Consider the following 21,514-nt stretch of genomic DNA (forward strand, 5'->3'; position numbering starts at 1 on the left):
CTTCCAACATACAGAATGCTATTTTCCTGCTCAAGCCTTCTCCACATGGCAATTTCAAAACTGCCAAACAAATACAGCATCCACATGGTGCCCAGGACATGCAACATTGCCAAGCCTTGGTTATGACCCAGCTGAGCCATCAGTGTTAGCATGGATGAGCATGGGGCTCCATCCTGGAGCTCATGGGACTTGCAGTAACATCAGAAACATGTGCATGGTTTTACCAGCAGATGAGACCTCTGACATCAGGTCTGGGCTTCTGTTATCTCTGACACCACCACTGCTTTTGCATTTAACAAAAGAAACTCAACTAAGACTGATACTAAAATGTAGGGAACACTGACATCCCTGTGTTGGCTAGCTTTTTCAAGGTTTTTTGCATTACAACTGTTTCAATGCATCATCTTTGAAAGTCAGTGTACTGTCAGGTATTTAATATTTAAATTGGTGAGACTGTTGAGTGGATACAGAGTTGACATTTAATTTTTTAAAAAGGGGAGGAAAAAGAAAAAAGGAGAGGCGGAGGCATAGCAGACAGAATCTTCTTTTTAATTAAATGGTGTTATTTAAATAATAATGGTAATGATAATTTGCACTGATGAATTTTACCCCAGGTCAGGCAAGTTAGTTTCTAGGGAACTGAATCATTGGGATGGAAAGGAAGAAGGTGTTCAGGAACAATTTTGACAATGCATTTCTTCCTCTTTTTTGTCCAATACTCCTGATGAACGTTTTGTCAGCATTTTTACCATGTAGCTCTATAGCTGATCAAAAGCTGCAATAAGCAAACCAAAAAGCTGTAAAGCAGTAACCTATGGTTCTTCCAGCAAAGTGAGAGTAAAAAATAAATCAGCATTTGAAAATGCCTTCCTGATGTCTGTAGGAATAATTGCTCAGCAGTAGTTGAGCATCAATCCCGCATTTACTCACAGTAGCCTTTGCCCTCTACATCTTATTCAGGAGGTAGAACACAAACCAGATTGCTACAGGGCCCAGAAAACAAGTTACTGCAATGCCCTGAGCTCAAGGCTATCCTGAAAACTATCTCTAAGCCACAGCTGAACAACAGCACATCCCTGCAAGACTGCTAATGTGGATGTTGGGAATCAGTACTATTCCCAGCTAACTACATTCCACTCTGCCCTTGGTAAATCAATTCTTAATGTCAAGTACACAAGGACATAATAGTACCTACATGCCTTACTGTGGCTGCCAGCAAAAGGACTCACCACAGACAAAAAAGTGCAACTTTCATGAAAAAGTGTAACTTTCAAATGAACTTGCCAAATAAGATGATTATTTCCATAGAGTGACAGACAAAAGGGAACAAGAATAAAGAAGGGGAGTGAGCACTCAAAGTGACAAAATGTAAACAGCAGATGGTTTTACATAACTGGCAAAAAGGGAAAAGTAAAGAAAAAAAATCCCTCCATGAAAGGGGCTAAAATGTTGTAGATTAAAGTCTCGGTTTAAAAATTGATGAACTGTGGGAAAACTAATAGCTCAAAAGAAGAGAAATTACGGGATGCAAAGTCTTTCAACTCTTCATCCTTGGTCTCTGCTGGTCAGTAAATCTATACTCCTCACTGGGTTCAAACACAGCCAAAGCACACAGAAACCCAAAACTTCCACCTACTCTTTGAGTCTGAACATTCAACTCATTCACAAATCTTCATAGAATCACAGAATGGTTTGGGTTCGAAGGGACCTTAAAACTCATCTAGTTCCAACCCAGCCGCTGTGGGTAGGGTACACCTTTCACTAGATCAGGTTGCTCAAAGTCTCATCCAAGTCTTCCTAACTCATACAAATCTTCCTAACTCAAATCCTCTCAGAGGACATAATTGCAATAACATAACAATCAAGTTCACAAGACTCATCTTGAGAGTAGTTTAATGTTCATCTAAGCAAACGATACACCTGTTAAGGTAACTTGCAATTTCTTGCCTACATTTCCTACCCTAAATGTCTCACAAAAACTTCTGGGACCAGAAGGCGTTGGCTCTTCCTTGGAATATATTTGGGTATGTGCATAAAAGTATCTTCTAATTATCTTCCCACCATTTCAGCCTTTGCCCAGAAACAAGCTAAGAAGGTACAGTACCAGATTCAAAGATATGCCTACACAAAACCCAACTCAACCCAGAGATCAGGAGTGGAATTAGCAAGGGGATTAAAACTATGAAGTAAAGGAATAAAATTTGTGACTGAACCAGAACCAAGAGGTTATAATTCCCCTCCTGGATGCTCCAAGCAGAGGATTCTGTTCCTCTCTTGCCCTTTTTTCCCCCACCCTCTTATTTATTCAGGCCAATAAAGGAACTGACAGAATAGAAGCTCCAGATATAACATTTCAATCTGACCGTATTGGTCCTTTCACTGTCAGAAACTTTCCAAGATTTAAGTAAGAGCGTAGTGTCCTTTCCATGAAGACATTTCCACTGCAAAAAGGCCCCTTACACTGCATGACAGTTCCAGTTTCACCCCAGGTTTTAACATGAACCCAGGTTACTACTGACACTCCAAAATCTGTGCCCTTCTTCCTCCATTAGGTCTGGTATTCCTCAGGGGTCAGTGCTGGGACCGGCGCTGTTTAACATTTCTGTTGGTGACACGGACAGTGGGATTGAGGCATCCTCAGCAGGTTTGCCAACAACACCAAGCTATGTGGTGCAGTTGACACTCTGGAGGGAAGGGATGTGTCATCCAGAGGGACCTGGACAGTCTGGAGAGGTGGGCCTGTGCAAACCTCATGAAGTTCAACAAGGCCAAGTGAAAGGTCCTGCCCATGGGTCAGGGCAATCCCAAGCACAGATACAGGCTGGATGGAGAGTGGATTGAGAGCAGCCCCCAACATAAGAAGGACATAGACCTGCTTGAGCAGAGAGGTTGTGGCTGCCCCCTCCCTGAAGTGTTCAAGGCCAGGTTGGGGCTTTGAGCAATCTGATCTAGTGGAATGTGTCCCTGCCCATGGCAGGGGGGTTGGAACTAGATGATCTTTCATTTTTCCCTTGGACCATCTCTGTCTATTGCTTTGCTCATATTTTGCAGAGATGAAATCTCAGGAATCCACACAAAGCACACAGAAATGAGCTGTGCTGATGCAACCACTGTCAGGAAGAGGCAAGCTAAATCTTCCTCCTCACAGAATTCAGCACAACTATTTGGTACCTCTTATATTTCCTTAATCCTCAGAGATCTGTCAAGTGGGACACCTTGCTTTTGGAAATAAGTTTGCTGCAGTCTCTACTAAGTGCTTGATTAATGGATAGCTGTGCATGTCCTGATTATGAAAAGGTGGGAATCTGTCTTTTTGGGGGGAAAAGTGTGCATCACATTTTCCAGTGAAAAATGAGCAAGATGAAAGCCAAAGCAAAGTGAATGAATGCTATAAAATGGGCCCAAAGTGCTTTTTTAATATATTTTACAATGTCTCCAATATTCTGTACTTAAAGACTTTAACAACATAATTCTGCAAAAAAGCTTATTTATCCTCCATAAAGAACACAGAGCACTAACCTCCCAAAGGAAATAAAATACTTATGCCTGTTGCTGTGATAAATGTTTCAGACAGCAGAATATCTCTCCTCTAGTAGCACGAAGAAACACAGGGAACAAACCTCACTGACAGCCCTCACATCCCAGTTCATTTATATACTCAGGGTTGGAAAAGAGGAAGAAAAATTCTTGACCATAATTAATTTCAACCTTTTCTAATTTCACCATGATCCATGCTTATAAATATTTTCATTAACTGTCCCATTCAACATTCAGCTATGTACTTAGCCTAATTAGATTATGGAAATGGTTTTAAATCAGGAAGGTTTAATTAGTAGCAATTATTTCAGATGCTATTTCCACTATGTTATGGGATGGCATGGATAATTTCATAACAAAAAAATTTATGATTTTTCTTACAATTCCATATTCCACTGTGATGCACAACACAGGCTTCACTTTCTGCTTATACAGATGGATGCTACTAACAGCCACAAAAAGTATCTGAGTTGATAGGTACCCACTTTCATACATCAACATCATAAATACATCCTGACTTTTAAAAAAGGAAAAAGAGGAGGGGGAAGGGGGAAGGGGGAAGGGAAAGGGAAGAAGGGGGAAGGGAAGGAAAGAGGAAAGGAAAGGGGGAAGGGAAAGGGGGAAGGGGGAAGGGAGGGGAGAGGAGAGGGAGAGGGAGAGGGAGAGGGAGAGGGAGAGGGAGAGGGAGAGGGAGAGGGAGAGGGAGAGGGAGAGGGAGAGGGAGAGGGAGAGGGAGAGGGAGAGGGAGAGGGAGAGGGAGAGGGAGAGGGAGAGGGAGAGGGAGAGGAAAAAGAGGTGGGAGCTGAAGATTCTCCCTGTATTGACAAGAAGATGACACATAAATCAGCCTCCAAGATAACACGGTCCATGCTCTACCTTGTCAGGAAAAGTGAGCTGAAATTAATATCAACAAGTCATATTGTTGCATAGTTGAGCCTATGCATCTGGTAGATCTCCCCTCATTGTCAAAACAACAGGGGTAGCATTCTGGTTGCATGGAAATAAGAAGAAAAACTATGTCATGATTTTACCCTGGGACAACATAGATAGCCTTATTCCAATTATAGCTGTACATAACTACCTAGTTGCATGCCAGGTCAACAGTTGTGCCATGTCAGCAATTTTGGATGGAAAGATTAGGAAAAAAATTAATTACCATCTTCACGAAAACCATTTCAGGAAAAACAGCATATGAGGATATAGTCCCTGGGGATAATATTGAGATAATTGTCAAAACATCTCAATCTGATATATAAGATACCCAGACTGCCTAAACATAATTCAGTAAAGTCCATTGTTTTATACTGGGTTCTAAAATGAAGTAAGATCATTGAAAATCATCAAAACCTAAGAAATCCATTTGCAAAAATTAACTTTGTCCTCCTTTTGTGACACTCTTCAAACCAAATCTTCTCACTAGGATATTAACTTTCTTGATATTTTCAGTTAGATGTCTTGAATGTGAAGAATATAAAACAAAGGAACGAGAACATTACCAACGTAAAGCTGATTGTCAAATTGTATTTGGGGAAAGAAATGGAAGTAAGGTAATACTATGTGTCACAAATGTATATTCAATGCTTTTTTACCAAAATACAGATATTTAGTTTGGAGTAAGAAAGGGAGTTAAACTGTCAGCTGCAGAGTGAACAGTGCATTCCCCAGCTGAGACAGAGTTTTCCCTCCCACTCCAACCTTCCTTCCTTTTGTCAGACTAATTTGTTTTGGCCTGATATTTTCCAATGTCAAGGTGAATGTTTTCAGGAAATTTGAGGGAAAATTATTTTGGCTGGTCTTCATCTGTTGTAGCTCTACATGAAAAATACAGTATTTTTCATTCATTTTTGGAAGTATGTGTAAGACTAACACAGCCACAGGCAGATATATCAAATTAGATCCAATTATTGATCGCATTAGGATAAAATATACATACAAACTTTGAAAATAACCTTAAAAGCATTCAAAAATAACATGTTCATCTACAGTAGAACTGATTTTTTTCTAAAGTTTACTCCAAAATTTTTCAGCCAGAAACAGATTGCAAGAACAAGAAACCAAGGAAATCTCATGCAGAAAGTGCAAAGCAATGACAACCATCATAATTTAAAAATTAAAACCATTGAGATCTTAAATTGGTTTCTTCTTCTTCATGGAAAAAATGTTTCTAAGATTAATCTATTATTAAGGCTTAGCACTCCAAGACCTAGTCTCAGAGGTCAGGGACCTTAAAGTAATGATTTGATGGTTTATCTTAATCTTGCCTGTTTAGTAACTGTCATTTCACATTTCCTTTTTATAACTAATATTTCTGTGTTGGTTTTGGGGGGTAAAAAGGGAGCAAGAAGTAGATTGTAAACTAGTTTAAAATGCTCTATGTTGGTTGCAGTGGGAAAGGTTTTCACAAAAAAGGAAACATGATGTAAAAGCCAAGATCTCTCTGAAAGTGAATGGGACATAAAGTCCCCAAAGCTGTATCAGTGTTTTGAATATGTTGCCTAGTGTCCTAAACAACTCACATTTCCAGTGTCTGTGATGGGACTTCCAAACCTTTTGCAGATTTATAGTAGATACTTGTTGTGGCTTTGTCATGTCAGCCATATATATCTTGACATTCTACTAAATAATACTGGCTCTGCCTTAAACATGCTAATATATCAGCTTAAAAGATCAGGATATATTGGACCACTGTGTGTATGCCTACATATGCTCATCACATTCTTATGAGAAGTAAGAGACAGGGACTAATTTCAGCACAAATCTGTACTGTTCGCATGTACCCTAGCTATATTAATCCTGGAACTATTTACCATTGAACATCCTGCTCATGGTAGAAAGAATTGCCTCCAGTCCTATGTGGTAGGCTGCATCCCCTGAAGCAAAATAATACACATTTTTTGTAAATTAGGATGAACTACATGGTTCATCTGATTTCTTCACACAAATGCTGTGGCTCAGACCCACGTGAACTTTTGGCTATCATGAAATATTCTGACTGCAGGCTATTAGATCGTCCAGAGCCATGGACAGTATCCTCCATTTACCTCTGCCTTCACCTGAGCTTTTAAACTGTAGATTGGTAAAAATGAAATCCCTCCTGCACTCTTTGAACTTAACCCAAGGTCTGAGCCAGTTACATTGAGTCAACTACAGAAATTCAGACTAATTCAGTGCAGTCAGACTCCTTTTTTTGTGATTCCTGGAACATTTTCATTTGTGTTTGTTGGCTCCCTGTAACTTGGAACGTGGTTTAGTAGGCACTGTACAAAAACATGTGGAGTTCCTGCCCCCAACCATTTACCATTAAAGCCAATAAATCAGGCATAGGTTTGGAGAGGAAAAAAGAACCACAAAATTTATCAAATGCCAAAGTTCACGATTCTACCAGATGTCAGATCTGGAAATGAAACTAAAGGTTTCACATTCTTAGATGAGAGCCTTCACCTTCAGACATCTCTACTCAAAAGCTCTTGTTCCTCTGTTAAATGCACCAATTAAAAGAGATCACAGCTGACTCCCCCTCCTTTTCATGTACATACGAAAACACATTAGTTAACAACCTCCATGTGTTGCCATTATACGTGAAGATGCTTTGTTGTTACAATTATAACCTGAAATGCAATAAACTATGAGAAAGTCTGATTCATTCTGACATTCTTATTGTAGTAACATAAAAACCATGAAAAATGTCATGCCACTGCAGAAATGCCTGTGTCATATTGACACAATGCCGTGCCTTTATCCACAGATGAAATTTGGTTAGAAATATTTGTGCAGCACGCAAAGGAAGAAAGGAATAAATATCTGGTGCAGAGATAAAGAGCACAAGACTCTTCTCTTTGAATTTATAATCGCAAAGTGACATATTTCATGCAAACATCCTCTTTGTTGCTTTCTCAGCTGGCTGAAAATGGATTATAAGGTGAGGATCCATAACGTCTCTACGGTCCATTATTTCTTATTATCATCCAGATGGAGTGTGTCTACTAGAGCACCACTAAAAACTCTAATGAACTGCAATGTTTCAGATTACTAATTCTTCAATAGCGTGTTTCTGTATCAATAATAGACTGTAAAAACAGCAACAACAATCTGACTAATTAGGCTAGATCAAATCTGCTCAGCTCAGCTTCCTGTCCCTCCTATTCTCTGTGTTCATGTGGGTGTTCAATACTGATGTAGTTTTCATTAAACTCCTTCCAAAGCCTCTAATCACGCCTTAAAATATCACAAACATTTAGAAGTATTTAACAGCTCCTCTTGCTTATAAGAAGCATTTAAGTAAAAACACACCCATGTTTAAACCATATGAACAATTTGCTTACTATTCTGTCTGTAATGCAGGGGAGTTTACATATCACTTGTTCCTAAGATAGCTAGAGAGTAGTTTATTTGGGAGGGCCCCAATATTTATCATTAAGTCCTCTGTTTAGCAAAACTCTTTAGGATTTAACTCATTAATACTTTCTGATATTCCTGGGTTTGTTTTTTTTTAACAGGTTACACAGAAACTTGATTTACTTTTGTGCTTTCCCAAATTGCTCCTTTAGCAGCTGGTAGAATATGTAAAACAGCTGCAGTGCTGGATCCCACTCTGAAGCTTGGAAAAAAATTTTTTTTTTTAAATGGCCAAAGCACAGTGTGGGATGAAATCACTAGCTTCCTAAAATTGTAATGCTGCTCCAAAGCCCATCAACACAACACAAATAATGTGCATCTGTTATGATCCCTGAAAAATATTAAGGAAGTTCTGCCAGTGAAGATTTATTATTCTGAAATGAAGACTAATGCTTCAGATAAATCCAATTGTGCCATTTAAAATCCCATTTAACAGCCAATGCTACCTCTTGACTTCCCAGAAGAGACAGCAGAGCAACCTCAACATGGGTGCAACCATGGGCACCTGCCTGCTCCTAACCGAGGAACAGAAAGGGGACAAGGTGCTCAGTGGCACCGACCACATCAGCTCTCACAAGGTCCCACGGGACACCAGCAGGTCGCCTGTGTTTTGCTTCTCACCAGGACCAGCTTTCAGCCCCTGCTGCAACTGAAACATATGTGATAGGGCTCAACACATTGTCACTCACACGCAAGCACACACACACATCACTAAACAGACCTCTCTGCTAAAATGACCTTGTGCATGGGGAAAGGGAATGTGGGCCAAGGACCTCCAAGGTCTGTGACCATGCCATGGGTGTTGTAAGCATCTCACACACCTGTTTTCCTCTTCTCTCCTCCTTTACTTCATTCATCTTCAGACAAGGAGATTTGATTACAAGCTCCTTCTTGCATGACCAATCTTCACCCACATTTAATTATTTCAGGCTCACATCCTCCAGCCTTTTCAATATTTTCCGATACAGCACTGATGCCAATGGCTTTTTTCTGAACTTCTTTCCTACCTTATTGACTTGCTTTCCCCCCCCCCCCCTCCCCAACTCCTAATGTAGAAAGATTTCATTCGATTAACTGGAAAGTTACATTTCCTTTAGGTAAGGTGGACTACAGCAGTAACCTTCCTTATGCCTCAATTTCCTATTCAAAAATAATGGAATGGAAGCATCTATCAGATTTTGTGCTTTAAAATGTTTCTGGTCAAGGAGGAAGAAGAAGGGCAAATGAAGCTAATCCTTTCATCATACGAAGGAATGACAGTTTGTTCCCGTGTCTTTACCAAACAGGTGATCATTCAAACATACCATGTAAAAAATAATTTCCATACATGGGACATCACAGAAATGGATGGTGAGGCTTTACAATATGCCTACATGAATTTTAGGCATGAGTACTAGCGACCTTCAAACAGGACTTACCCTCCTAATTCCCGCTGGACTATATTTGGAAGATCCACCCATAAACCTTAAATGTCAGAAATGTTCCTTTCATTATGGCTTGTGGCCAGAAAAACACTTAAAGGTAAGCTCACATTAAGCAACAATGAGGTCAGTGGGCTTATTAGAGTGCTTAAAACACACCATGTGTTTAGGGTCCCAGTTCAGGAAGGACCGAAGGACCTGATTAAATGCTTTTAAAAAATAGGTAAGAATTCATCACACCTCACTCTGCCCTCCTATCCTTTAACCTAATGTCATTTGATCCTATATGAGGCAAGAGAGATGAGACTTAAAAGGATCCAACACCCCATCCAAAGAAAGATGTTTGCCTGTGTGACAAGTGATGATGCTTTCGCTGTTCAACCTTGCCAATACATTGTAAGAATTACAATTTTTCTCTAGCTGCTACCATTACTATTGGCATGTGCACACACAAACACAAATTTTGAAGGGACACGGATATGACTGCTACTTCCAGTGTTCCAACTTCAGGAAAGATCCAATTTAAGGGGCTTTTACCTCAAAACTGACCATCTTCCACTGAGGAAAACTGACACAGACATTGAGACAATGCCACTTCTATAGACACGGGCTTTTTCCTGAAGAGGAATTCAGCCTCCAAGCCATCTCCGATTGTCACGTCACCATGTAGAAATCAATGACAGATATTTATAACTCCTCTTACACCACCTTCATCCTATTTCAATTCTGATTACGTTTCACAATAGAGCTTTGAAATATGCTTTAATTTTCATTACATGCTTTAGAAGAAATTAAATATTCTGCTCTATTAGAAAATCCTTCATGTTGTTATGCAACAAAAATGTAGACAAAATAAGATAAAACCTTATTAATCTTTCAACTTTAAAAAAATATCTTTTTCTATCTGCTGGTCTTCTTCCTTTTACCTGCTTGCTTAGCTTCCCCTGGAAAAAGAAATTGTTGAAAGTGAGAAAATTGCCCCAAAATCTCTCTTTTCTCTTTTCTCCTGAATATTTAAAGAAGATTCTACTTCCATCCTTCTACTATTCTTCCAGTGGTTAATACCAAAAGCTGTGGAATTTTTTAAAAAATGTATTTTAAGGGAATAAAGACAGGAAAAAAGAGGTGGAAAATAGAACTTCCAATATAAAATTAGTATTTTCTCTTTCTTTAGTGTAAGTCTTTATTTTCTTAATGAAAAAGTCCTGATTAAAACACTGAGGCAAGAACTAACTATATTTCAGTAACAAAAACTTTTAAAACCAAAAAAAGTCAAACTCCTCTACTGAAATTAATTTCTTTCTGTTTCCTGCAGATGGACTCAATTCAGACCCACAGTGAGAACACCTACTTCTTCATAAATAATTGAATCAAGATTTTTCAGCTCCAAATGATGCCTTCCAAATATGTTAGAGAATATGGATGCTACCATGTAGCCCTTGTACTTGAGAAAAAATTTCACTAAAGTTTTGTTTTAGTTTTGGACACCCCCACTCATTGCTCAATGCCTCGCACGATTTGGATGACAACAGCATTTCCGCAGGGAGCTGAACTTTTCCAGGATGAGTGTAGCTCAGTGTGTGCATGTACATTTTACAGTTCAAATATGGAAGTGATATAGGGTGAATGCAGTGCAAGCATGCAGTCACTACATCATGGACCATAAAACATCACTAATTGTTAAAGGATGGTCAACCATCTAGAGAAAGCAAGCTTTCCTAACTTTGCCTTGCTTAACACATAACAGAGATTTTCAGCTGTACCTTATTCTCCCTGCAACAACAGAGAGATGTAGGGTTGGGAGGGACCTCAAGTGATTGCCTGGCCTAATTGCCATACTGAGGTAGGAGCAAGGATACCTGGAGCAAATCTGGTACTCATCGATGAAGTAGTGTCTACCAAATCTGGTGGTGACTTTGCATATGGTCTGAATGCACCCACAACTGGAAAGTTTTGGTGGACTGAGGTTGGAAACATCAGTCTTTCATTCCCTCCTAACTGACGTGATTATCCTTCAGAAAACACAGAAGACCGACATTTTTTTCACTTTCAAGCACACTCTTTCCATGGTAGAAGTCAATCTTCAAGTTCCCCTTCAGCTTAAACCAAAGTCAGTTCCTCCAACTGTTCCCCTGAGATCCTGTCTTGTAACAGATTTTTATTGATCTCCTCTCTCTCCAGCTGGTCTACAGCTTTCCTAAAGCCCTGTTTAAAAAAAAATAAAAAAGTCTCACCAGCCCTAATCCCAGCAGAATTAATGTCTTCTTCAGCTTGCCTATGACATTGCTCCTGATACTTTACCGAGTGAGATTTACAGGTTTTAGCCCACTGTTGTGTTACATTCAGTCTGCAGCTGCCTACCACTTTCCCACTCCCTTTTCCTCCAAGATCTTCTCCAGCCTCACAGCAGCAGAGCCAGTTATTCCCTATACTGTGCTTATGCATTTGATTTGCCCTCTTTACACGTGGTGCATTGCACTTGCCTTTATTGACATTCACCTTGCTGATTTCAGGGCACCTTTCCAATTTATCAGGATCATTATGGATTCTGATGCTGTCATCTAAGCTGCTTGCAACCCTTCCCATAACTCTCCTGATGTACACTCTCTGTTCTGTCATTCAACTCTGCTAATGAAAGTGTTGAATAAAATCACATGCGGGGCAAAGACTTGCAGGGTAGTTCCCTCCAGGTTTGACAGTGAAGCCCTTGATTACTTTTTGAGAGAGTTTTTTCAATCACTTATGGCTGACTTTGTTATGACTGTGTTGAGATCATTTTTCACTCGTTTGCTACGAGACCACTATGTAGAAAAGTGTCAGAAGCCTTTTAAAAAGTTCAGATATATTGTATCTACTAAATTCCCCTTATTCACTAGGCAGTTATCTTGTCAAAAAAAGAAATCAGATTAATTTGCCATGAACTCATCTTGACAAATCCATGCTGGCTGCTGGCCAGTGGAAGAAAACTAGTTTTAATCATTCATGACCAAAAGATTCCTACTGAAGCACAACCAGATTTTTTTGACTCAGCAGGGATGCACAGCAGGTAGCCAGGGGAGAAATGCCATTTTGGATGCTATCCTGTCCTTCCTCCAAATTGAAGGGAAAGGGGTAAAGCTCTTTAAGAAGGACCCTGCAGTCACATTCCCACATAGGGTATGCTTCCACCAGAGGAAAGTTTTTCCTGATTCTACCAAGGTTCTTGCAGAAAAAGCTGCAGAAAAGATGAATGAAGACAAGAGATGTTCAGGCTCAGTCCTCAGTGCTCTCAGTATTTTCAAGAGGAACATGACATTGTACTACTTCAGACCTACAGAAATGAAGCAATGAGAAACCAAGAACTAGTATCTGTCATCTTTTATCCAATTACCTGATATCTTTTAGTACCACCAAACATGTTACAGTACCACAGGCATTAGCGCAATAATGAAACTTCCCAGAGATTTGGGCTTTTTATTTCTTTTACAAAAACAACACAAAAAACCAAACTCTCAATCAGCCTCTCTGGATGTGCAATGATGTCACACAGTTTTTCAGTTCTGAAAGTCAATCTAACAAAATTTAGGCAAGGAAATCTCTTGATTGACCTGAAACAATAGTATTTTAAGGCCTGATTTACTGGTATGGTTCAATTTTTCTACAATGGGACACTTCCTAAATCAATTTGTCTCCTCACTCCACTGCCCATCCTAACAACTTTCGAACACTCTGGTTGATAAACCATAGCACTTGTCTACAAGTAAAGCTAGGCTAATATTAAGGAGATTTAACAGAAAATACCTGGTTTATCCACTGAAAAGCAGAGCTCACTGAGGAGCACAGCTCTGTTGAAATCAGGCAGGATCTACCTGGGTAACTGGCCTGACTTACTTGGGTAACTCCCTTTTGAATGCCAACCACACACAGGTATTATCTCATGAGTATACAAAATCAAGCCCTGCAGATTTCCAGGGATCTCGGTGCAGACACGGGCCTAGATCACTCACCTGGCTTTCTGAAACTTCAGAACAGAAAACCATGAACAATCTCCCTAGCCCCTTTCATCCAAGTGGTATAATACCTTGGAGGTTACCTTTTATCTAAGATTTGTTTATCCCTCTAGCACAATATGCTATAAAGCTGTGCTGTGTTGTGAGCTAGTCGGATATATTTGCTGATCTAGTTGAATTAATTAAAACTTTTTGCTTTCTGAGAGATACAGATGTTATGAGTAATCCAGGACAACCTGATAATCCCTCTGGGACCATCTCAGGTGGTTGCTTGCACTGTGTGTGAGGAAGAGCACTGTGTAAATGTTGATTTTCCTCATTTATGTATCATTTCTTTAATAGCAATTTTCAGTTGTTTTAAATAACATAACTCAATAGCATAACATTTCTTTCTTCATTCTTACCTCTCCCACTCACTGCCCCATCTCTCTTGATACCATAAATTCATTTAAACATATCAAGCCAATGATAATAAAAGTAAAGCTTACATAAACACACACTAGCTATAACTGCAAAAAAAAAAAAAAAATCCCATAAAGCTTCCCAAGGAGACTGTTTTAGAGTTTTAAAGCTCTTTATATAAAGACACATGTTTCTGCTATAAACTAGAATGTGAATATCTAAAAACCTACTGCCATGTTAAAGCAAAACAAGGCACCTATGCCCTCCATGGTGTTTCTGCCAATTACCCTTATTGTATCCACTCCAATCTCACTCTTAGACTGAAGTTTCATGAAAAAGTGGATGATGCTCGATCTTTTACTCTCTAAATGTAACTTGTTTTTTACTATAGGCTACTGATATATTTATACTCTAAGCCTTTTCCATGCAGCTGTTCAGAGAATATTAAGATTGCCAAGTTCAGCTGCTGCACTGAGACCAATAACCTGCCTGGAAACACTTCATCTGCTCCAGCTGTGAGACATAACTGAGATGGCTAATAATTAAAGGATATTGCAGAAAAATCTTGATATTCTTGCTTTGTAGAGCTGACAGAACTTGGACTATGGTCCAGCAGTCCAAAAGTGTCAAAATGTTTTCCCAATAGCACTCAAAAGGGGAAATTTCCACTGAAAGGCAACTTCATGTAACATTCTGTGTGCACTGGTGGGTACATATGAATGAACAGTTTTACTCTCTCCTGATTTGGATGTTAAAGAATTTGCCACCTTTCTCATTGCCTCATCTGAAATACTAAACTAATAAATCTATCCCCAGGTTCACTTATAACTCATATCACCGACTTAGTTGCGTAGATATCTTGACCCCTAGTCTTCTAGGTGACTTGCAGCCTTTTGAAAACCTTTTTTCAAGCTCTGAAATATCAAGACATGCTCACTTCAAAGACAAGGGGTAGGGGTGATACACAGCTTTACTTCTGGTATTTCACCCAGTGGGATATTGGTGACGAGGCCAAATGCCAAACTACCCTGAACAAGACAGCTAGAAATACACCCAAATCAGCCTTCTTGGAAAATCTTTGGCACCTTCTCTCAATGTTTAAAACCACTTTGGGTCAAGCAGTTCTTTACTGCAAGTCAGTCCCCACATAAACACCTCCTCCTCCATTAGCCCTATGTCTCTTACAAGTCCAATTAGAAGCTAATGATTTCCTCCAGAAAATCTCCACCTCCCCTAAATAAAATATTCTGTCTTTGAGATGTAATTATTAATGCACAGCTGAGTTTGCAGCCTTTCCAGGTGCATGAAAGCTTGTGCAGAGGCGTAAGAGGGAAGCAGTTGCACACAAAAGAGCTCCTAGTTTGGAAGCATCCTTGTGCCCTCAGTGGCCTCGATTAGGGCAGTTTTGCCAAACCATGTAGTGGATTCACATGGTACAATTTAGAATCATAGAATCACAGAATCATAGAATGGTTTGGGTTGGGAGACCTTATAGTCCACTATAAGGTCTCCCCGGAGCCTTCTCTTCTTCAGGCTGAACAACCCCAACTCTCCCAGCCTGTCCTCATAAGGGAGGTGCTCCAGCCCCCTGATCATCCTTGTGGCCTCCTCTGGACCTGCTTGAGCAGGTCCATGTTCTTCTTATGTTGGGGGCCCCACAGCTGAACACAGGACTCCAGGTGGGGTCTCACAAGAGCGGAGTAGAGGGGGAGAATCACCTCCCACGACCTGCTGGCCACACATCTCTTGGTGCAGCCCAGGATACAGTTGGCTTTCTGGGCTGTGAGCGCACGTTGCTGTCTCACAGACAGTTTTTCATCCATCAATACCCCCAAGTCCTTCTCCTCATGGCTGCTCTCAATCCACTCATCACCCAGCCGGTATTTGTGCTTGGGATTGCCCTGACCCATGGGCAGGATCTTGCACTTGACCCTGTTGAACTTCATGAGGTTCACACAGTCCCACCTCTCCAGCCTGTCCAGGTCCCTCTGGACAGCACATCCCTTCCCTCCAGTGTGTCAACTGCACCACACAGCTTGGTGTTGTCAGCGAACTTGCTGAGGGTGCACTTGATCCCACTGTCCGTGTCACCAACAAAGATGTTAAACAGCGCCGGAGAAGATGACCATGAAGAAGTAAGAAGCTGCTTCATCCCTCCCTCACCAGGCCAAATTCTGTAGAACATTCAAAACTTTGACAAGGCCAACCTGGCAATAACCTGCAAGCAATCCTTCCTGCAGGTTGTCACCCATCTCTCCAGCCACTTCACACTGATTGCTGTGGAAACATCCTGCCTGCCACCTGCCAAATGCAGTTTGAAGGTTACATCTGTATGTAGCTGAAGCAATTAATGGCTCACCAGAGGGGCCATGATCTTTATCAAAAAGATTTGAACAAGGCCCACATTTTAAGAAACTGTAAGAAGCAGCTCAAAAATTGGCACAAGTCCTCTACTGCTGAAGAGGTCAATCTATTCTGCACCTCCTGGACAGGTGGTACAGAGCCATGTCTCTCCCATATCCCAGATTCCTGCAAGAATGGAAAATGCCCTTACACAGGACTGACTCTTGTAGGACACTCTTAGAGCAGCACTGGATTTCAACCAGCACTAAACATTCAAGCCTATAAATTCTTACGAATGTAAATCCTTCTCACATTACTATCTGTTGCTGTAAAAAATATGATTTAATCTACATTACTGGTAGCGATTTTTGCTAGAAGGTGCTATCTTACACATACATTTTCCCCGGGATCAAAAATTAAATCCTATGGACTCTTGGGATTGCTTGTCTGGAAGTCTGCCAGACAAGTGCTTTCCTACAATTACACACTGTTGTGTCAGTGCGTGGGCTTAGCCACTGCTTAAAAAATTTACTAGATAAACCTCCATGATTCATACAAACAGCACTCAAGTGGCTAACTACCATATATTGGCAGGGAACTGACTAACGTTACTTGAACAATGAAAGAACCCACTTGAATAAGGAATTAGGTTTTGGCAGATCAATGGAGAGATGACTGACAGCCTGCGGCAGTCCATGTCACAACTCCAAAACAAGAGCTGAGCAACTGCAAGGGAGGGTGCCACAAGCAACCATAAGCTTTTCAGCATTGTTCGCCCATTGCTCAATATGGGAGGCTTTAGAACTAGAGATGGCTCAGATGAGAGCATCTCACCTGATCTCAATAGAAAAGAGCATGTCCTATTCTCTCTGTTTAGTAAAATTAAAATCACAGGAGGGTATCAAGAGGAACCTACCAATGCTCTCCTTCATCAGCTCTCCTCTGAACAACAACAACGTGGGGTCAAAGTGACAGCAATTATGTCTGTTTTCTTTTCCAACTTGCAAATCATCATCCTGGGTATTTTCAAGATGAAAACAAGAAGTCAGCATTTCAAGCCATGAAATTAGAAACTCAGTTTTGGAAAGAGCTCTCTAGAAATTGCTCCAGCAGCTGGCAGAAATGACCAGTTTTCCAGAGAAATTATCCTGTACAATCACAACAAATTCTTCTGCTCATACACAAAACCAATTTGAATTAACAAGACTGTCTTCACCATAGTTTAAAACCAATCATTGAAAAATAATATCTCCCCCACAACCACCTCCCCATAAATCTGTAAGTAAATAGAAGCCAAAGCAAGCTACGCATATGAGATAGAAGTATCTTCCTAAAGCAAGACCAACAAAGCATCCTTTCTCAGCTCTTCTGGGGACTGATGGATGGCTAAGTGATTCTTCTGGGACTTTCACACCCTGAGAAACAGTGAAGTATTTAACGTTCATTGACACTCCTGCCTTCGATATCTTGTTCCAACCTTCCCATGCAGCAAGGATCACGGGACCATTTCAGTGACCACTCGATTTCTGTTACTGCTTAGATGAAGTATGCACTGGGTCGGGCCCACTCAGCTGGACAAATAAACTCCTGTAAATGCCATATTTACGAGGCTAGACTGACTCTGCAATCTGCTCTATGTCATTCAGAGCAACTTCATGGTTGCACATGGAGAAGGGAAAACCAATTGCTCCAGGTTATACAGGAAACATGCAGAAGTGTATCAGAGACCTTTTGAGCTGCAAGCTGGGAAGCTGGCCACTTTTCTGCCAGCGGAAGCACAGGAGGGAAGAAGGCGTATGGCAGTACACAAAGTCTTGTCATTTAAACATTCACACTTGTTTCTTCAGAAAACCCCATCTCTCCTGAATTCTGCAAGCTGTTTCGCCCTGCCACATTGCCACCTTCCCCAAAATGCCTTTTCCCTTTTACAGACTTTCTGCTCACTGAAGTCCTGGCTGTGCCGAGTTGCAAGATAGTAATGGTGTACAAACCAAACGTATCTTTCTGGCTTCTTTCTTAATACATTCCTTTTTGTGAAGGGCACAAACACAGTTAGTTTTACATTTACATCTTTGTCTGTGCTGCAGAAGCCTAAAACCTGCCTGTGAACAGAGCTAGAGCAACATGCAGCAGCAGAGATTGAGTTTCTTGCTAGAGGCTGTGAGCTGACAGAAGATAATGGGAAGTTTACAAGAAAGGTCCTTCCTGAATGATGAAGGATTCCTGGTCCATTCAAAGGATCCGACAGACCTACCTATTTGTTATGTTCTGTGCAGTGAGGAGATGAAATGACCTATATCAACAACACAAAAGGAGCTGCAAAAATCAGATTTTTAATGCATATTCAGCAACTCTAGGCAGCAAATGCAGAATAGGTATTTAAACAACAACCCTTGTAAAAACCTTGCCCCCATGTCATAGGATGCTTTATGTTTGCTATTTTTAGCTTTTCAAATGTCAAGAAGTAACAGAAAAAATATTGCTGAACAGCACTGGACACCAAGAAAAAGCAAGTGAGGCAAAAAGAAATCTGAAGTAAGCTCCACAAGATGAGGTTAAGTTATTCATAGCTCTTTTTCCTGTAAGACAGGTGATGTATTTCAGTCTAAATATCCCACCCAATCTGTCCTCAGTGAACAACCAAGTGACAAACTGCCAATCACACTGAAAAGTAGCCCCATTCATGTGGATTTTCCCCGCCACTGCCCCGCACTGAGCAATGCTTTATCAGCAGCTACAGAATCTTAATTTGGCTATTTTTAACAAGTACATCATTTTGTAATCCTGCCCACCAGAAGGATTTGCAAATCTCCCCAAATACTTCTCCCAGGTCCTGATAACTTTGCCAGTGTGAATAGGAAACTTCGGGCTTGCAGAACAAGCCACCGCTAGCTGACAACGCAGTGAAGATTTTCTTTCATATCTGCAGTTTGCATGAGTAGGCAGCTGGGATTGTGATGAATTACTATCTCTGATTCCAGTGCTAAGTTTAAGACATTTATTTGGCACAGTCTGCTAGAAGAGACACCGTCAATATCAACTATTGGTATTAGCAAACTTCTTCAGGAAAACTACCAAAGGTATTTCACAGTCTCTCTCTGCTTATAACAGGAGTTAGTTCAAGGACCAGAGTTTTTTATTGATTGAACAATAATTGAATTTTGCTGAATGTTTATCTCAAAACACTGTTTCAAAAGAAAAAAATGAAACATCTTGTTTTGAAAACAACTCAAATGTGTAATTTTCAGTTCTTAGCTACACCTTTTCTTGGGGCCAAATCCTTTTCCCAAGCTCACTGGCCACTTTGACTGCCTGAGCAATTGCATTTTGCATTGGCTATTTGTTGTGCCTTCCTGTCCCTGTACACTTTGGTGTACAGACTGTCATGTTCTCAACAGCTGGCACTGCAAGCATATTTACACAATCCTATAGGTCTGATCTCTTTGCAGAAATATTGCATGCATAAAGCCCATGACCAGTATCTTCTAGGAAATTGGGATATTTTCTAACCAGTATTAACCAACCAAGCAACTCCTTTAGATTTCAGGAGCAGTCATCACACTGATGTGCATTAATTGAAAATCTTCAAACCTTCATTGATATCCTTGCAAAAGATTCAACCATTTAATCATAATTGAGCATTTTTACACTTGAAAAGAATTTAAGAAGAAGATTTCTGCTGTCTGTAGCCTTCCTGCATGCCACAATGCTCCTCACCCCACTCACAAGAGAAGCACATTTATTTTGATGGCATTCTTTTTATGCATTAAGCAACTTAACTGTCCTTTTGCCATGCTTCTGGAATTTTAGATTCTACTTCTGACTTTGCCCAAAAGCCTATAAACCTACTCACGCTTTTCCAGCTACTAAGCTTACAGACACCACTTACAAATTTGACATGTAATAATTTTGCAGGTAACACTTATGAAAACTATTGAAGTCAGCCAGTGGCACATACACAGACTATTGTAAATATCAACTTTGATACTATGTGTATTCCCAATCTTTAACATGTGTTTCAGAGAGGAAAAAGCAAGAGTACAATCCACCTAGAACAAATACAAAGTAGGTTACAAACTCCATTTCCTTTTCATTTACTGAGGCCATGTATCCATTTTGTTATTACTATCATTAATACTATAATTATTATTCATTATGGTTTTATGGCTCTCACTCCACCCTAAATCAATTACCACAGCTGTGAGTTCCTTGTGTGGGAATGTCCTCTGCAAGGCAACAGAAGTCCCCACAAAAGACAAGGAAAGTAAATATTACAGTATCCACCTTATTCTCCAAATCCCCAGCCTTCTGTAAATACCACAAAGCAGTTTCAACAAATGGCTAATCAGCACCTATAGGTTTTCTATGGCCTAGCTGCAATAGCTCATTAATACTCTAACTTGGGGATTTGCTTTTTATGGACTTCGAAATGTTCTGAAACACATCCACCCATCATGTAAAGATGCTGTTCAGCAGAAATTTCATTGCTCCGTGCTGCAAGCAGAGTCCTAAAACTGCAACCTCTCTTTTTAAAAAGCATTAAAAAATCTCCAAACAAATGGCTTTAATCTTCTAAAGACCTAGAAAGACTGTAGCAAGAAAACTTCCTTTTTATAGTTCAGTATTTCTCTGAGATAAGCTCAAAGTGTTCGCTGAGATAATTATCAGAGAGCTTATGCAGATCTTATTTTCAAAAGGTTTTGTTTGCTCTTTTGTTGCATAATTGCTTAGTGTTTATATGGAGCTCAGGAAATAGAAAGCATCAGAGAAATACCAAGAATTATTTATTTAACAGAAAAATAATTCTCCAAAATGATATTAACATTTTCAGCAGTTTTTACTATGTTTTGAAGGTTTCTGTTAACCTGGAGAGCTGCTCAGCAATCTAACCTTGGCAGCACATGAAATGAGAAATGTGCCTTACCAGTACTGTTTTTAGACTATTTCAGTGGAGCTGCGAAACAGCAGGAAGCAGAGAAAAGGTGCAATACAGTGCTTATGATTTCCTTCATTTCTAGCTTTGCTGGTGGCAAAGGTCACTGTGTTCAAGAGATAAAATCAGGACTTGTTTTAAGTCAAACCAGTGCCATAAGGTACATAATCACTTTATGGAATCACTAATGTTTCGAGAATTGGCTAAAACCACTTCAAACATTTCCAAGCCTGTGCAAGTTTATAAGCAAAACTCAGACTACCCGAATTTGAATATATGTTGTAACTTTTAACCAAATTCCAGCCAAGACCTTTCAAAAATGATCAAATCCATCTTTCAAGTGTAAAGAAGAGGCCCTAAACTCAATATAAAATTGTCATTGGGCACACTTATGTACATACTACACTTAGTCTCGTGAACAATTTAAAAGATACAGCAACTACACAATTTCAATTCCTGTTTCTAATAATTCCAAGTTCATTTCATGATTCTTT

At 40.1% G+C, this 21,514-nt stretch overlaps 1 protein-coding gene across 1 annotated transcript in view; it reads right to left on the reverse strand.

The window, feature by feature from the left end:
- Nucleotides 1–21,514, reverse strand: part of KCNH5 (potassium voltage-gated channel subfamily H member 5) — a 161,188-nt gene that overhangs the window by 79,127 nt on the left and 60,547 nt on the right. The window lies entirely within an intron of this gene.

The sequence above is a fragment of the Strix uralensis genome, chromosome 4 (assembly GCF_047716275.1).
Source record: "Strix uralensis isolate ZFMK-TIS-50842 chromosome 4, bStrUra1, whole genome shotgun sequence".
NCBI lineage: Eukaryota > Metazoa > Chordata > Aves > Strigiformes > Strigidae > Strix > Strix uralensis.